Genomic DNA, 18,742 nt, shown 5'->3' with positions numbered 1-18,742 from the left:
ATTATCGCTTGCACAGTGCTCCTTGGGATGTTTAAAGCTTGGGAAATCTTTTTGTATCCAAATCCGGCTTTAAACTTCTTCACAACAGTATCTCGGACCTGCCTGGTGTGTTCCATGTTCTTCATGATGCTCTCTGCGCTTTTAACGGACCTCTGAGACTATCACAGTGCAGGTGCATTTATACGGAGACTTGATTACACACAGGTGGATTGTATTTATCATCATTAGTCATTTAGGTCAACATTGGATCATTCAGAGATCCTCACTGAACTTCTGGAGAGAGTTTGCTGCACTGAAAGTAAAGGGGCTGAATAATTTTGCACGCCCAATTTTTCAGTTTTTGATTTGTTAAAAAAGTTTGAAATATCCAATAAATGTCGTTCCACTTCATGATCGTGTCCCACTTGTTGTTGATTCTTCACAAAAAAAATACAGTTTTATATCTTTATGTTTGAAGCCTGAAATGTGGCAAAAGGTCGCAAAGTTCAAGGGGGCCGAATACTTGAGCAAGGCACTATATATATATATATATATATATACTGCTCAAAAAAATAAAGGGAACACTAAAATAACACATCCTAGATCTGAATGAATGAAATATTCTTATTCAATACTTTTTCTTTACATAGCTGCATGTGCTGACAACAAAATCACACACAAATTACCAATGTAGGTCTGGATTTGGAGTGACACTCAAAATTAAAGTGGAAAACCACACTACAGGCTGATCCAACTTTGATGTAATGTCCTTAAAACAAGTCAAAATGATGCTCAGTAGTGTGTGTGTGTGTGTGGCCTCCACGTGCCTGTATGACCTCCCTACAATGCTCCTGGTGAGGTGGCGGATGGTCTCCTGAGGGATCTCCTCCCAGACCTGGACTAAAGCATCCGCCAACTCCTGGACAGTCTGTGGTGCAATGTGGCGTTGGTGGATGGAGCGAGACATGATGTCCCAGATGTGCTCAATTAGATTCAGGTCTGGGGAACGGGCGAGCCAGTCCATAGCATCAATGCCTTCCTCTTGCAGGAACTGCTGACACACTCCAGCCACATGAGGCCTAGCATTGTCTTGCATTAGGAGGAACCCAGGGCCAACTGCACCAGCATATGGTCTCACAAGGGGTCTGAGGATCTCATCTCGGTACCTAATGGCAGTCAGGCTACCTCTGGCGAGCACATGGAGGGCTGTGCGGCCCCCCCCAAAGAAATGCCACCCCACACCATGACTGACCCACCGCCAAACCGGTCATGCTGGAGGATGTTGCAGGCAGCAGAACGTTCTCCACAGCGTCTCCAGACTCTGTCACGTGCTCAGTGTGAACCTGCTTTCATCTGTGAAGAGCACAGGGCGCCAGTGGCGAATTTGCCAATCTTGGTGTTCTCTGGCAAATGCCAAACGCCCTGCACTGTGTTGGGCTGTAAGCACAACCCCCACCTGTGGATGTCGGGCCCTTATACCACCCTCATGGAGTCTGTTTCTGACCGTTTGAGCAGACACATGCACATTTGTGGCCTGCTGGAGGTCATTTTGCAGGGCTCTGGCAGTGCTCCTCCTTGCACAAAGGCGGCGGTAGCGTCCCTGCTGCTGGGTTGTTGCCCTCCTACGGCCTCCTCCACGTCTCCTGATGTACTGGCCTGTCTCCTGGTAGCGCCTCCATGCTCTGGACACTACGCTGACAGACACAGCAAACCTTCTTGCCACAGCTCGCATTGATGTGCCATCCTGGATGAGCTGCACTACCTGAGCCACTTGTGTGGGTTGTAGACGCCGTCTCATGCTACCACTAGAGTGAAAGCACCGCCAGCATTCAAAAGTGACCAAAACATCAGCCAGGAAGCATAGGAACTGAGAAGTGGTCTGTGGTCCCCACCTGCAGAACCACTCCTTTATTGGGGGTGTCTTGCTAATTGCCTATAATTTCCACCTGTTGTCTATTCCATTTGCACAACAGCATGTGAAATGTATTGTCGATCAGTGTTGCTTCCAAAGTGGACAGTTTTGATTTCACAGAAGTGTAATTGACTTGGGAGTTACATTGTGTTGTTTAAGTGTTCCCTTTATTTTTTGGAGCAGTGTATGTATGGTATGTAAGAGAATTTTCATGATTTCTTCATGATTTCATTAAGTGCATGAAGGTTATAGTTTTTAGTGTGATTTCCTTTACGGTCCATATTTAAAACTGTTATCTCCCACCATAATAATAGAGCATTGTGTTGCTTGTAGGTTTGATTTAAATAATGATATACATTTTCAAAGAAGCGTGGATCATCATTAATTGGACCGTGTAAGTTCGTAAGCCATATCTGTTTATAGTCCAATAACATATTTAAAATCTACCTTGACGATCTGTTTGGACAATTTGGATCAAAATTACTGTTCATTAATATCATCATCCCTTTTGAATTTCTTTGCCCATGGCAAATTATAACAGGCTATACTTATTTCACCATTTACCATAATGAAATACAAGTTTAAAATCTATTTATCATATACACTACCATTTCAAAAGTTTGGGGTCACTTAGAAATGTCCTTGTTTTTGAAAGAAAAGCAATTTTGTTTTGTCCATTTAAAATAACATCAAATTGATCAGAAATACAGTGTAGACATTAATGTTGTAAATGACTATTGTAGCTGGCAGATTTTTTATGGAATATCTACATAGGCGTACAGAGGTCCATTATCAGCAACCATAACTCCTGTGTTCTAATGGCACGTTGTGTTAGCCAATCCAAGTGTATCATTTTAAAAGGCTAACTGATCATTAGAAAACCTTTTTGCAATTACGTTAGCACAGCTGAAAACTGTTGTTCTGATTTAAAGAAGCAATAAAACTGTCCTTTGTGTAAGCGATGTGAAATGGCTAGCTAGTTAGCGGGGTGCGCGCTAATAGTGTTTCAATCGGTGACGTCACTTGCTCTGAGACCTTGAAGTAGTTGTTCCCCTTGCTCTGCAAGGGCCGTGGCTTTTGTGGGACGATGGGTAACGATGCTTCGTGGGAGGAAGTTGTAGATGTGTGCAGAGGGTCCCTGGTTCGGGGCGAGGAGAGGGACGGAAGCTATACTGTTACATTTAGACTAGTTGAGTATCTGGAGCATCAGCAGTTGTGGGTTCGATTACAGGCTCAAAATGGCCAGAAATAAATAATTTTCTTCTGAAACTCGTCAGTCTATTTTTTTGAGAAATTTAGGCTATTCCATGCAAAAAGTGCCAAGAAACTGAAGATCTCGTACAACGCTGTGTACTACTCCCTTCACAGAACAGCGCAAACTGGCTCTTACCAGAATAGAAAGAGTGGGAGGCCCCGGTGCACAACTGAGCAAGAGGATAAGTACATTAGTGTCTAGTTTGAGAAAAAGACACCTCATAAGCCCTGGCAGCTTCAATAAATAGTACCCGCAAAACACCTGTCTCAACGTCAACAGTGAAGATGCGACTCCGGGATGCTGGCCTTCTAGGCAGAGTTCCTCTGTCTGTTCTTTTGCCCATCTTAATCTTTTATTTTTATTGGCCAGTCTGAGATATGGCTTTTTCTTTGCAACTCGGCCTAGAAGGCCAGCATCCCGGAGTCGCCTCTTCACTGTTGACGTTGAGACTGGTTTCTGTTTCTCTCCATTTTGAGCCTCCAATTGAACCCACAAATGCTGATGGTACAGATACTCAACTAGTCTAAAGTAGGACCGTTTTATTGCATCTTTAATTAGAACAACAGTTTTGAGGTGTGCTAACATAATTGCAGAAGGGTTTTCTAATGATCAATTAGCCTTTTAAAATGCTAATATTTTGGATTAGCTAACACAACGTGCCATTGGAACATAGGAGTGATGGTTGCTGATAATGGGCCTCTGTACGCCTATGTAGATATTCCATAAAAAATCAGCCGTTTCCAGCTACAATAGTCATTTACAACATTAACAATGTCTACACTGTATTTCTGATCAATTTGATGTTATTTTAATGGACAAAAAAAATTGCTTTTCTTTCAAAAACAAGGACATTTCTAAGTGACCCCAAACTCTTGGAACGACAGTGTATGTTTGTAAACTCACCGTTTAAAAGTACCATAGTGATTGAGTGTCCATATAGCTATACCATGATATTTGCATTGCTACTAAGTAAAACTCCAATTGGTCCCCACTATTCCACCTCCTCATCCCGAGTTGGGTTGTCAACCCATGGCCCCCGAGAGCACGGGACCCATCCTTTGAAAAGAGCACACAGCTAGTGCCACCCACAGAATAGAAGCAGATCAGCCGCCAAAAGCATTTCCATCGCCCTCATTTAACAATTAATATTTGTAATAACGTAGGCAGTTTATGCAAAGGATTGTTATCACTTACCAGTATTGCCGTTCCAAAAATTACATTTTGGCAAGCAATTATTATTTTAGTGAAAAATTGTTGTGATTCATCCTATACTGTTCTAAACATCTTTACTCCCTAGCAACAGTTGTGGGATGCACACACACATACATACATACACACATACATACACACATACATACACACATACACACTCAACCCCTTTCCTCCACAAACAACCATACACTTCAGATGCTCAACAGTTGTTCCATCCCAGAGCCCAACTCAAGAAAGGCCTAGATTTACGACTGCATATACAGTTGCAGCTGTATGAGAAGGCATGAGAGTCTTGGCAAAGAAACCCTTCGACTTGGCACGTACACTGAGATGAAGAACAGTGTGCAGATCCTCCAACTGTCAATAAACATGATAATCTCTCTCTCAACACTGATAATATTTTTTTGTTGTATTACGATCTGTCCAGTATAGATTAGGAGTTTTTTTTCTTCTTCTTATGATACCACCAGTTGTTTTCTCAAACATTTATGTGAGAGTCCTCTTCTCACCACCAGAGGGTGAACATGCATTAATATACTGTGTGACAAACTCCGATTGACTGTGTTCTGTGTTGACACAAAACTGTTGACGTAAAACTGAAACATCTGACTATAGCGATGAATTAAATGTTAAAAGTGATAAAATAGTTTAGATTATATTTTGGAAGTTATCTTTTATCCTTTAATTGCTTCAAGAGCAGGAATTGTGATCTTTGCGAACCCTTTGAGACAATAGTACAATTTTGTAATAGTACCATTTCTAAGAGGCCAAGGTTGTAAAGTGTGTTAACAGACATCACATCGGAGCCCTTTCTCTCCTGGTCTGACGTTTTATCTTTAGTCAGACTCCCTCCACCTCTACCGCCAAATGGTTATGCTCACCTCAGCTGGAAAATCTATTGTCTATTGTGTTTTTTTCCATCTTATTTTTTGCCTTCCTTTTTCTGTTCTTTTTCTCTCCATAAATGACTTTAACAGGAGGGAATCCACCATTGTGCTGTCTGCAGCTGCTTGGTGATGTCATCAGCCCAGAACAAGGACCAGGGAGAACACCAAGGTGAGTGTTGACAGAGAGAGAATCTCAATTGCATGCTCATGTCCTCTCTCTCCTCGGCCTCCATCTCAAAACCCATTGGATGAGAAAGTCAAAAGTCCCCTCCAATGGTTTTGACAAGGAGGCGAGGAGAGAGGATGCAAGGAGTATGCAATTGAGATTCAGAGAGGATGAGCGGAAGGAGGAAGAGAAGGAAGACGGATAGAAGTAATGGGGAAGGATGGGAACACGCGTCCCACTGGGCACAGAAGTCAACTCGATGTCTATTCCACATTGCTTCAATGTCATTTATTAGAAATTACGTGGAAATAACGTTCAACCAGTGTTTGCCTAGAGGGATGTGTGCATGAAGTCATTCTGAAGTCAGTTTTATCCTTAGTCTGTCATGTAACTGGAGTCAGGATTTCATGGGGATCATTTGTGTACTGTAGCGATCTGCTGTAATTTACCTGTTATTAGTCTGTTGAACAGATGTGCATGAAGTCATTTCTGTTCCTTAGTCATGTAATCTGACAGAGTCAGAGTTGTCCTGGGTTTCTAAATGTATGTCTGTGTTGTACAGTTGTAAAACCTCAAAGGTACAGCTTTTTTGGTGGGCAGATTTGTAACTGTGACGGTGTGGGGTTGAATTGTACACTTTTACATGTTCTAATTTCTTTGTACTTTCCATCGTATTCACCCGTCCTCGAGTGCCAGTGCAATTACTAAAATTGAACATTATAGTTTTTGAGTCATCAGTACAGTTTTAACATGAGATTTTATACTTCATCAGCCCCAAAGAGGCCTCCTACAAACCGAGACAAATGGGAATGGCAGAGGATAGGAGAGATGGTAACCCAGAATTTTCCAAACTCTGTCCTCGGTATCCCAAGGGTTGTACGTTTTGGTTTTTGCCCTAGCACTACACAGCTGGTTGAAATGATCAAAGCTTGATGATTTTGATTATTTCAATCAGCTGCGTTGTGCTAAGGCAATAACCAAACCGTCCACCCATTGGGGTCCCGAGGACCGAGTTTGGAAGACCCTGTGTTGACCCCTAATAATCCCAAGAGACTTTCCCAGTATTGGAGGATTATGACGTGTGTCCAACATACTGTAAATGTTAATGACCGATGTTGGGATACTAAGCCCCTGTTATCAATCGTATTAATAACTAGGTCTGTCCTGACACACACACACAGCTCTCCAGAGGCACTGGCTGACTGCAGATTGGAGATCTAAAGATCTCTCTAGTGCCAACTGGCTCGCTGCCTGTTCGTGGACTGGACCTTTAAGTATGGGACTACCTAAACTTGTCCATTTAAGAAAGGCTTGTTATCACTTTCCATTGCAAAACATTTTGCTATGGTGTGCTCTAATGAATACGACCATGTTGAGGAATAGGTACTAAACTGCCTAAACACCTCACCCATAAAATGTTGGGCAGTGGGTGTTGTAGGAAGATATGTAGCTATAGCTAGTGGCATGAGGTCATCTGGCCAGCAGCTGTCTCTCTCTGTGTGTGTGTGTGTGTGTGTGTGTGCGCGCGCACAAATACTGCACATTTGCGGGTGTAGCCCATTTGTGTGAGTGCACACATTCTTGTGATTGAGAGATGTGATTTGATGGTCCGATTTAGCAGTATGGCATATCAGATGGTGAAGAGAAAGATCAAGATAAACCAGATGAATGACTGAGTCATTCAAAACAATTAGTTAGCTACTGTAATTTGCTTGTTAACATATTTTGAGGTGTGCCTTGTAAATGGCTAGCTATATTTGTTGCATCCCGTTAGTGAGAATGCTGTACCAATTTAAGTAATATGTGATAGTAGTGCCTTAACAGGTTAATTTGTATAGGGGACAGATCACTGTGGCAGCAAGTCTTAAATCTTTACTGGTTGAATATTTTGCCAAGTCCATTTGGTGTGTTTTGCCACTTTGTAAGCCTTTGTTTAGGCCTGTAGCAGTACAATTGATATAAAACACCCAATATTCATAAATATGCTGTAATATACATTTCTAGCAGCCAACCTGCTTGCACCAATCCCATGTATTAAAGTAAAATATCAATATTAGGATTACAGTAGCATTTACTTTCTTACAGTATAGTAGGCAAATTTTGCGGTATTGTACTGTCTTTGCTCTGATATTACAGTAACAGCAAGCTGGTGGTAAGTTACTGTAAATAGTGCAGTAACATACTCTGCACTAGCCAGAGATGCATCAAAAGGTATCTTGTTACTAACACAAAATGCCTTGAAGACCAATGTGTCCTTATCAACAACAACATTCTTTATGTTCTTATGTTGCAGATGAAACAAAAAAGTCATTTTTCAACTAGTTTGTGACCAGAATAAGAAGTCATGCTGATGTCTTTTCAACCAGGTTTTGCCCACTGGGATGTATTTGATGAAGGTATTTCAATAGTTTCAATACCCTATTTTGTTTATTTGCATTTCATTGGCCTGAAGTTCAATTCATGTATTTTGTAATACTACAATAAAATTGCAAGTAAGCCTGTTTAACTACAACAAAACTCTGTCACGGTTACAGAAATGCTCTAGTTGCTTTGACTGAGATTTTTATTTTTTGATCAACCTTAGTTGATAGTGGAAACATAAAAAGAGAAGAAAATAAATTAACAGTTGGAATAATGTGGGCATGCAGGACACGACAGAACAGTAACATATATTTGACGGTCAGAATCTACTTAAAATGTATCATTGTCATTGTCTATGTCACAACTGCTCAGATTTCTTTACCAACTACAACGGAGCACACAAGTGGTAGCAAAGGCATGTTTGCGCCTCTGTCCCTTATATTACAGAGGGACGTTAACTAATTGGTCATCAATCTCAAACATTTTAAGAAAGAGGATATCAAAATTAGACAGTAGTTGGATAATGATTTTTTTTTTATTTATTCATCTCTAAATGGTAAAGTTTTGCTTAATCCTAATAAATGTGGTAATATTCAAACAACATTTTTTATAATCAGCACCGTCCATAATCCTGAGGAGATTGACCCGGATGTGTAAAGAGGTGTAAAGAGGCAATAAATAGACAAATTATATATTTTTAAAAGCTGTCTGTCATATATCATTCATATATCATTCCTTCAACAAACATTGTTAGAAAACTGTGTTTTTGTCAAATCTCTTCCTCTTCTCTGTAACTGCACACGTGTTTGAGTGAGGGACATGGAGAATGAGCAAGAGAGAAATGGGAGAAACTCGCATTATTCACCAAGGGAGGTCTGTTGATCTGTTGAATGGGTTTGAACCTGAAAAGAAAGGCGAGTTAAAGGATTTAATTTGCTTTACAAACGTATATTATTTAAAGTGGTGCTGTTTCAATTGGATCTAGTTACACTACACTCTTAGAAGAAATGGTTCCAAAATGGTTCTTCGGCTGTCCCCATAGTTCTACATGGAACCAAAAAAGGTTCTCCTTTTTCGGACAGCGGATTAACCTTTTTAGGTTCTAGATAGCAAGAAAGGGGCTAAGAGTGTAAAATCAGGCAATCATGGGCAGCTGAATATCATGTATCTTGAGGAATCCAGTCTCAGTGAGACCTGATGCAGAGAAAAAACATTAATGATCATCAGCATAGCTGTACAAACCTAGCTCTTACAAAGCTGGTTAGAAAGATTCAATACACATTGAAGATAAGAGGATCAAACGGAAAAAAAACAACTTTTGCACACTAAACTTAGTCAATGACTGGATTTAAGGAGGGGTGGTTCTGCTCTCTCCTTTCCCTGCGATGTGGCGGAATAGGTCACTGGTAACTTGGCCAAGTACTTGCTATAGAGGTCATTGACATGTTTCAAGAACTGTAATGAAAGAAACAAATCATGATTAACCATTACCTAAGGTCTTCACTAAGTCAGACTTAGCATAGCAAGGACATTGACTATGTTGCCCCTCAGCAATCTGGCAGTCAGGCTGACATTCGGAGAGATATAGACAGCAAAATACAGACTATTTACATGTCTTAGTCAGCAGGCTGGATAACTACTGTACTCCCATTTGTTCCCTCCTCCAATCTTCCATCCAAGCTAGAAGATCCCTGAAAAAAAATAATTGAAATTGAAAAAAGCAGTTGAGAGTTGTAATGTTAGAATTAATGTTGAATGAATGCTGGTAGGGAGCAGAGACAGGCAAAATGTATTGGATTGTCAAATACAAAATACACAAACATATAAGGATCCAACCATCTCTCTCTCTCGCTTGCTCATTTACGCACAAAACTAATAAATCAAAATCAATTAATCAATGTTTTTCTCTCTCTCTCTCTCTCCATCCAGCCATCTCTCTCTCTCTCTCTCTCTCTCACACACACACACACACACACACACACACTGTCATTAACTAAACAGATATCAACATTTCAAAACGTTAGCTAGCTAGCTACAACAGGTAAAATTGAAAACGTACTATGTCCATGGAGAATTAGCCAGTGAGCTAACGTTAGCTAGCTAAAATTAGCCCCCCAAAAATTCCTTGACGTTCTTCTCCCCAACAAAACACCACCTTACTTACAAAAGTAAAACATGAATGAAGGAGAACCGGGACTACCACTTAGCAGTAAAATCTTTTCGAAGTTTAGAGAAATTGTCATTGTTTTCCAGCACTGTTGTTGTGTAGCCTACTGGGCGCTCTGTCCAAACTGTTGTATGGTATTTTGACCAGTGCACTTGAACAAGCAGGCTGCCTGCACACAGATCTTATTGCTCGTGTGAAGAACAGATTCCAATCCAAGTTTTAGCTAAAGCTGATATGCCTACCTCTTCATTTAGCTACTGAAATAAAAATACAATTACTACACACATTATGTTAGTTGCTTAAAAGCTTTAAGGGAAAATATACTGGTAATATTTTCACTGTAAAATTCAGGTGTAATAATTTTTGAATAATTATTGATGGAAATACATGTGGTGAAAAATTTGATTTTGTAAAACCTGGTGGACTGTAATAGACTATTATAATAAATTACATACTGAAGGCCTACGTGGTATTTGTCAAATTCTCAAAACAAATTGAGTTAGTCATAATAGAACATCAAACAAGCATTCAGTAGAACAGAAGAAAATGTGCAGCACAATAAACGGTGCAATTTACTAACACAGACGAAGGATTACCATTAGAAGCAAACAAACACAGCAAGCTACCAGATACCATTAACTAAACAACCATTATTTCATTGTACTGCAGTTTTATTGTGGATGATATTCTTACATTCTGGTAGCCTAGAACAAATGTTATGGAAGTTAATGTGCACTTTGCAATGGGGTGGATTGCAACAATGAAAAACACTGCCATAGCCTGTAGTAAAAGCAAAAGCATTTATAGCATCGGAGACTCTCTAAATTAGGGACCATCTCTGATCTCTATAGGACCTCAGAGACTGTCACAGATTTTAGCTTTTATTGACCTAGCAAATTCGATGACTTGGAGGTGAAATATATCAAATGCATTTATTTTTTGAAATTGGTATTTCATCACCTGCCGAATAAAAACCTCAAATGGCCCTACTCCTGAAAAAGTTAAACAGCCAGACAGGGCCGGCTCTAGCCTTTAGGGGGCCCTAAGTGAGATTTGGTTGGGGGGGCCATGCCAAATAGTGTCACAATGGGATTCAATGAGTTCTAGCTTCTGTTGCTATAACTTGCAACATTCTGACCGGATTACGTAATGAACCAAACTGTCCGTTGCTATGCTGGTTGCTTGGCTCTATTTTGGCTCTAACACCCAGACGTGGATCCACCTGATGTCCTCCATTACCAACCACCCTCCAACTTTTCATTACATCATCTACAGCTACTGTTGTTGTCATTATCTGCTAAGAAAGAGCAAGAAAACTATCATACTGGGCACATAAATCTAAAAACACTAGCACTGCAAACACTCAGAACAAAGAGAGCAGCCGCGCCTGGACTTTGCAGTCTCCCTCTTCAAGTCCCCCTTCTGAGACTGGCTGCCTGTTGAGAACAAGTGACAGGCAGAACCTCCCTCCCACCCACACAGCACCCACCTCTTTATTCCACACACCAGAATTAAGTATTTTAGTCTATGATTGCCATGTGAGTGCACAACAAATCTGTGAAAAAATATTAATGACACAACTGTACCAAAAAACGATCAAAGTTTATGTATTTAAATCTTAAATATTGCCAGGTTGGTTTTCACAGCTGTTTCACAAGGTGTTCATTATTGTAAGTTGTAAGGTATCCTTTGAATGGTATTTATTTGTTCCACATTATTCATTGTTGTATCCTAGGACCTACAATAGATACATATATATTCAACCACAAGGTTTATACTAATGAGCTATGCCAGACAGAAACAAATGATCATAATAGAGGACGACTGATATTATATTATTTCAGTGTAGATAAGGGAAGGACAGGTTCAAATTAAAACATGACAGCCAGACAAGCCAGAGTATGATTCTAACAGATTTGCATATGGATGGAGTGGAAATTAGCTGAACTCCTGATCTGTAAGGTAAGTTATTTTAATGTATCAAAAAGATTACACTTTTTTTTTTCGCCATTCCCGAAATGTAGCAATGTTTAAGACATGGATTTCATGTTGTAAGGTTAACAAGGTACCCAAAAGCTGTTCGAATTAATGTTTCCATTTTATTAGCTTAACAAAACTTGTTAAACAGCGAAATTGTGGCAGAAATCAGCCTTGTTTGCATAGCGATGATGAAAAGATCGTCATTTAGGCTGAAATGATCTACAAAATTTGAATCATTAGGTCATCCCACCGTTGATATAGCAATGGACGCTAACAGTTTATCGAAATCCATTGTGACGTAGAGGGGGTCACTATTTGGCCGGGGGACATTATTTGGCATGACAGGCCCCCCACATTGCTACAAAACATTTTACTGGCCCCCCTCTTGACAGTGGAGAGAGAATGTCATGTTTTGAAATACATTTCCTGCAATTCTACACATTTTGCCATGGGGCGTAGAGAATGGTGCAGTTTTAAAGGTCCAGTGCAGTCAAAAACTTGATTTTCTTGTGTTTTAAATTTATTTCCACACTATGAGGTTAGAATAATACTGCGCCACATCCAGCCTTGCACAAAGTATCAAAATACTAAAATACTACTTAAACAGGACTCTTAAACTATTTTATTAAAAAAAAAAAGTTTTATCATGGAAACAATGAGGAAAATATGGAAAAATAAATAAATAATGAAATGTTAATTATATAAAGCAGCCCTTGTAATCATCTGCCAGAGAGTAGCCACAATCGGCTCGAGGCCCAAGTAAAACATTTGGGCCAGATAACTCACACCGGAATCGTCCCGAGCCCCTAGTAATACATCTGGGCCAGATAACTTACACCAGAATCGTTCCGAGCTCATTCCCCGCATCCTAGCCGTAGGTAATACTGCCAAGGGTGGACAAGACGTCGGCCGAGTCTGACTCTCAGCCGAGTGCCCTGACACTCAGCCGGAATCGGCCCAGATCCACTGTGCTAGCTGGGTTCAGATCGACGGAGAGACCTAAGGTTAGCTAGTTCGCTACAAAGTCCAGATGGTAATTCTAGTAATTAAATGTATTTAAGGTAGCTAGCTAGGTAATTTGAAAAATTCTAAACAAGAATACACGTAAGAAATACAGGATATCAAACTAAAAAGGCTATAGTATCTACTTGACAGGTTACTGCATGGTGAAATATGCTTTGAGGGATGACGCCAAAGCTTGCGACAGGATGTGTAGTTCTGTATGATAGCCACATTAGTGGCTAATTAGTGTTTCATTTTTGTGGGACAATTACAGACAAACATATTGATATAAGTTATCTTGTCCGAGAGAGATTTGCATGGTTATCAATACGTCACTCCAGGGTAAGCCTACACGAAACACAGACCTTATATGAAGTAGTTAAAATTCTCAGAGACAAAAAAATGAATGGTGAAAAAACGATTGGAACTACTTCCGAGTTTTACCGCTAGGTTTTATGGGTATTATGACTCATACTGTGGTACTCAATAAAGATGTTTTACAGTAGGCTATTTATGGCAGCTAAGTTGTGCGCTCCCTTCTCTCTGCGGCTGTCAATGTCATCATGCAGGTGGAATCTGGACTCCTGGATTCAGCTCTTTGTTGCATATTTCATGAATAGCGTAACTAATTACTAGCCTTACCCAGAAAGGACTATTCCATAGTGAGAACTGAAGCAAAACCAATCGTCTGGACTACAGATAAGTGCATGCTATTATTTCATAGGTTTATGAGACTGTTTTTTCTGAGAAAGCTTCACATTATTATAGATATACCTCCACCGAGAAGCAATGTACTTTTTGATCAATTCCAGTGGGAATGTAACATAATACAGCCCAGTGAAAGTGTATTTATTTCAGCTGATGGGCACATCAATTAAACCCAAAAAGCAATTGACTTCAGGCAACATCTTTTGGACATACAGTGCCTTGCGAAAGTGTTCGGCCCCCTTGAACTTTGCGACCTTTTGCCACATTTCAGGCTTCAAACATAAAGATATACAACTGTATTTTTTTTGTGAAGAATCAACAACAAGTGGGACACAATCATGAAGTGGAATGACATTTATTGGATATTTCAAACTTTTTTAACAAATCAAAAACTGAAAAATTGGGCGTGCAAAATTATTCAGCCCCTTTACTTTCAGTGCAGCAAACTCTCTCCAGAAATTCAGTGAGGATCTCTGAATGATCCAATGTTGACCTAAATGACTAATGAGGATAAATACAATCCACCTGTGTGTAATCAAGTCTCTGTATGAATGCACCTGCACTGTGATAGTCTTAGAGGTCCGTTAAAAGCGCAGAGAGCATCTTGAAGAACAAGGAACACACCAGGGAGGTCCGAGATACTGTTGTGAAGAAGTTTAAAGCCGAATTTGGATACAAAAAGATTTCCCAAGCTTTAAACATCCCAAGGAGCACTGTGCAAGCGATAATATTGAAATGGAAGGAGTATCAGACCACTGCAAATCTACCAAGACCTGGCCGTCCCTCTAAACTTTCAGCTCATACAAGGAGAAGACTGATCAGAGATGCAGCCAAGAGGCCCATGATCACTCTGGATGAACTGCAGAGATCTACAGCTGAGGTGGGAGACTCTGTCCATAGGACAACAATCAGTCGTATATTGCACAAATCTGGCCTTTATGGAAGAGTGGCAAGAAGAAAGCCATTTCTTAAAGATATCCATAAAAAGTGTCGTTTAAAGTTTGCCACAAGCCACCTGGGAGACACACCAAACATGTGGAAGAAGGTGCTCTGGTCAGATGAAACCAAAATTGAACTTTTTGGCAACAATGCAAAACGTTATGTTTGGCGTAAAAGCAACACAGCTGAACACACCATCCCCACTGTCAAACATGGTGGTGGCAGCATCATGGTTTGGGCCTGCTTTTCTTCAGCAGGGACAGGGAAGATGGTTAAAATTGATGGGAAGATGGAAGGAGCCAAATACAGGACCATTCTGGAAGAAAACCTGATGGAGTCTGCAAAAGACCTGAGACTGGGACGGAGATTTGTCTTCCAACAAGACAATGATCCAAAACATAAAGCAAAATCTACAATGGAATGGTTCAAAAATAAACATATCCAGGTGTTAGAATGGCCAAGTCAAAGTCCAGACCTGAATCCAATCGAGAATCTGTGGAAAGAACTGAAAACTGCTGTTCACAAATGCTCTCCATCCAACCTCACTGAGCTTGAGCTGTTTTGCAAGGAGGAATGGGAAAAAATTTCAGTCTCTCGATGTGCAAAACTGATAGAGACATACCCCAAGCGACTTACAGCTGTAATCGCAGCAAAAGGTGGCGCTACAAAGTATTAACTTAAGGGGGCTGAATAATTTTGCACGCCCAATTTTTCAGTTTTTGATTTGTTAAAAAAGTTTGAAATATCCAATAAATGTTGTTCCACTTCATGATTGTGTCCCATTTGTTGTTGATTCTTCACAAAAAAATACAGTTTTATATCTTTATGTCTGAAGCCTGAAATGTGGCAAAAGGTCGCAAAGTTCAAGGGGGCCGAATACTTTCGCAAGGCACCGTATTTTTGGGTGCGATTAGAACCGGCCTTGATTTAGGCCAAATATAGACATCTATGTTTCACAAATTGGACAGTACAGTAGAGAACAGCAGATTACAGTAAAGTAAAGAAAAGTATAGAGTATAGTACAGTAGAGAACACTAGAGTACAGTAAATAAAAGTAAAGTAGAGTTTACTGTACTAAATTAAAGTCAACTATACTGTACCATACTGTGCTCTAATGAATAAAACTACTGTCCTGTACCGTATCATACAGTGGTTCTTCCTGTAAAAGTTGCGTCATACTGCATCACACCTTGTGGGCTGCCGCAGAATTCTATGGTTATTTAATTGTCAGCCATTGTTGCCATTAATGCTAGTTAGTGCTAGTTTGAACACCAGAGGGCATCTTTGAGAATCATTTGATAGTCTTCAATATTGGCTGTACTAGAAAATGTAAAACCTTTTTTTGTAAGAATGGGAATGATTTTAAGGGATTGACTTTAAGTAATGTAGCTTAATTAATTAGATTAATATTATGGTGTTTCTATTCCACGACAAACAAACCCCTCAGGGTTTCCGCTAGGAAAATATGGCGCTGTAAAACATGACGGTCGGGAGTAGGCTACAGTACTAAGAGCATAACATTTCCACACCCTAATTGTAATCCCCATTATTTTTATTTCTACTTTGCACATTCTTCCATTGCAAAACTACCATTCCAGTGTTTTACTTGCTATATTATATTTACCTTGCCACCAAGGCCTTTTTTTGCCTTTACCTCCCTTCTCACCTCATTTGCTCACATTGTATATAGACTTGTTTATACTTTATTATTGACTGTATGTTTGTTTTACTCCATGTGTAACTCTGTGTTGTTGTATCTGTCGAACTGCTTTGCTTTATCTTGGCCAGGTCGCAATTGTAAATGAGAACTTGTTCTCAACTTGCCTACCTGGTTAAATAAAGGTAAAATAAAAAAATAAAAAAAAATCTAACCAATATCCAAACGGAGATTCAGTGAAAATAAAATCTCATTGATTTATCAAGACCAGTCCCCATGCTTGTCTCAAAGCAGCGCGAAACGGTGCTGAAATAGTTGACCCCACACGGTTAGGCTATTGCTTCAAATCCTATTGCTTCTAACTTCAATATGCTTTTTAAATAAATAAGACCTACACCACTTTTATCAGCATATTACTCAACACTAGTGAGACTCATGTCGCCTACGGTAGGCCTGCAGTATATGTAAAAAAAAAAATGTCAATGATGTGACTCTCTGCCAATAATTACATTTAGAGAATGGAGGATTCTAAATGAATATCTAAGGGGAATTTTTCGTAAGGGCAAATCTGATCTGTGACAATATCTAAGGCGCTTTTATATAATTCTAAATGAATTAATAATAATAATCACATTGTTTAAAAAATGACGATATTTTGGAGATTTCATTTTCAAATAACCGAAAGTGAGCGATTGTAATCTGAATAAAGGCCAAAATAATATTTATAAAAGCCAAAATATTTATTTCCGTTTTTAGAGGGAGAGAAACCCAAAAGCCCACCGTGCCTATTTTTTTGGGAAAGGACATCCCGGCCGGCCAAACCCTCCCCTAACCTGGACAATTGTGCACTGCCCTATGGGACTCCCAAACATGGTCAGATTCAAACCAGGCACTGTAGTGACGCCTCTTGCACTGAGATGCAGTGCCTTAGACCACTGTGCCAATCAGGAGCCATGACTAATATGACAAATATATATTGTCCTACTAACAGCACCTCCTAGAAACGTTTTTTTTTCAGAATTCACAGCCTGCTATGCCTGTTGAAAATAGGGTTATTAATAATACTTTTCCCCCCTTCCACTTGTTAAAGGTTCCAATTTATATATATTTTTTAATCAACTTGTATATTTGAGTTTAACAACAATATTTGTTTATTATTTGTTCTGTCTTTTCTAGTGGATTAAACTGAAATTGCAACCAACTTTCTATGGTTTCTTTAAAAAATAACGATATTTTGGAGATGATTTGGTTTTCAAATAACCGAATGTGAGCGAGAAAAAGGCTTAAACATGAGGTGAGACATTCTTACTAATTGTGTAAATAAAGTCAGTTTGTTATTTAGAATTATTTCGGTTTTTATAGGGAGAGAAACCAAAAGCCCACCGTCGCTTCATAAACCTTTTTTGTAAGAACATAGTATGTGGGATTGATTTGAAGAAATTTAGCTTAATTAATTTGATTAATATTATGGTGTTTCTATTCCAAGAACAACTAAAAACGAAACCCTCAGATTTCTGTTAGGAAAATATAACGCTGTACAACATGATCTTTAGGCAAGTCAGTTAAGAACAAATTCTTATTTACAATGACGGACTACACTGGCCAAACCTGGACAACGCTAGGCCAACTGTTTGCCGCCCTAAGGGACTCCTAATCATTCCCGGTTGTGATACAGCCAACCTAACTAAGACATACATTTTATGATACAATTCTCCCCATACCCTCCTTCTTGGCAAGAGTCCATTGTCCTGCTAATAGCCCATAATGGCGCTGTACAACGTGACCGGTCGGGAGTAGGCTATAGTACTACAGTAATACCAAAATAATCATAACATTTCCACACCCTAATTGTAGTCTAACCTATACCCAAACGGAGATTCAGTGAAAATAAAAAAATCTGGTTAATTTATCAAGACCAGTCCCCATGCTTGTCTCAGAACAGCGCTATCTTGACCTCTGAATGCTGTCTTTTCCCCCTTCCACTTGCCTCTTCCAATAATTTTGAAAGAGTATTTTCCAGTAAGCAACAATTAGCCTACTTTGTTCCAATATTTCTGTCATTCAGGGATATTTATTCCCATAGTAATTTGTTATGGATCCATATGGAAAGTGACATGCGCAAAAGACGGTGGTAATATTTTTCCTTTTAGAGACATGGTGTCCAGGTCAGGATAACCAAAACATTTCTTTATTAAAGAATATCAGAAAGAATCTTTATCCTTATTTATTTTGATCCAAAGCAATGAATGAGTGAGTCACTCAGCTTTATGTAAGTGCCAAGGCTATTACTGCACCATCAACTATAAGAATATCATGGAATATAATTGAACATTTTAGTTTCTCTGGGTATAAAAACCTTAGTGTTACTGACGAGTAGAAACAAAAAAACCTGTGTATTTTTCCTGGGGTGTGCGTGCAGGACAGAGGAATAGCAATTCTTACACTATTGTTCTAAATTCAATCACCTTATTCATCCTCATCATTCAGTTCATTGAAATGATTATTATTTTTTTATTT

This window comes from Oncorhynchus mykiss, chromosome 4, assembly GCF_057628025.1.
Source record: "Oncorhynchus mykiss isolate SJ-2025 chromosome 4, ASM5762802v1, whole genome shotgun sequence".
NCBI classification, from domain to species: Eukaryota; Metazoa; Chordata; class Actinopteri; order Salmoniformes; family Salmonidae; genus Oncorhynchus; species Oncorhynchus mykiss.
The sequence above is the reverse complement of the archived record's forward strand: the minus strand, read 5'-3'. Positions refer to the sequence as shown.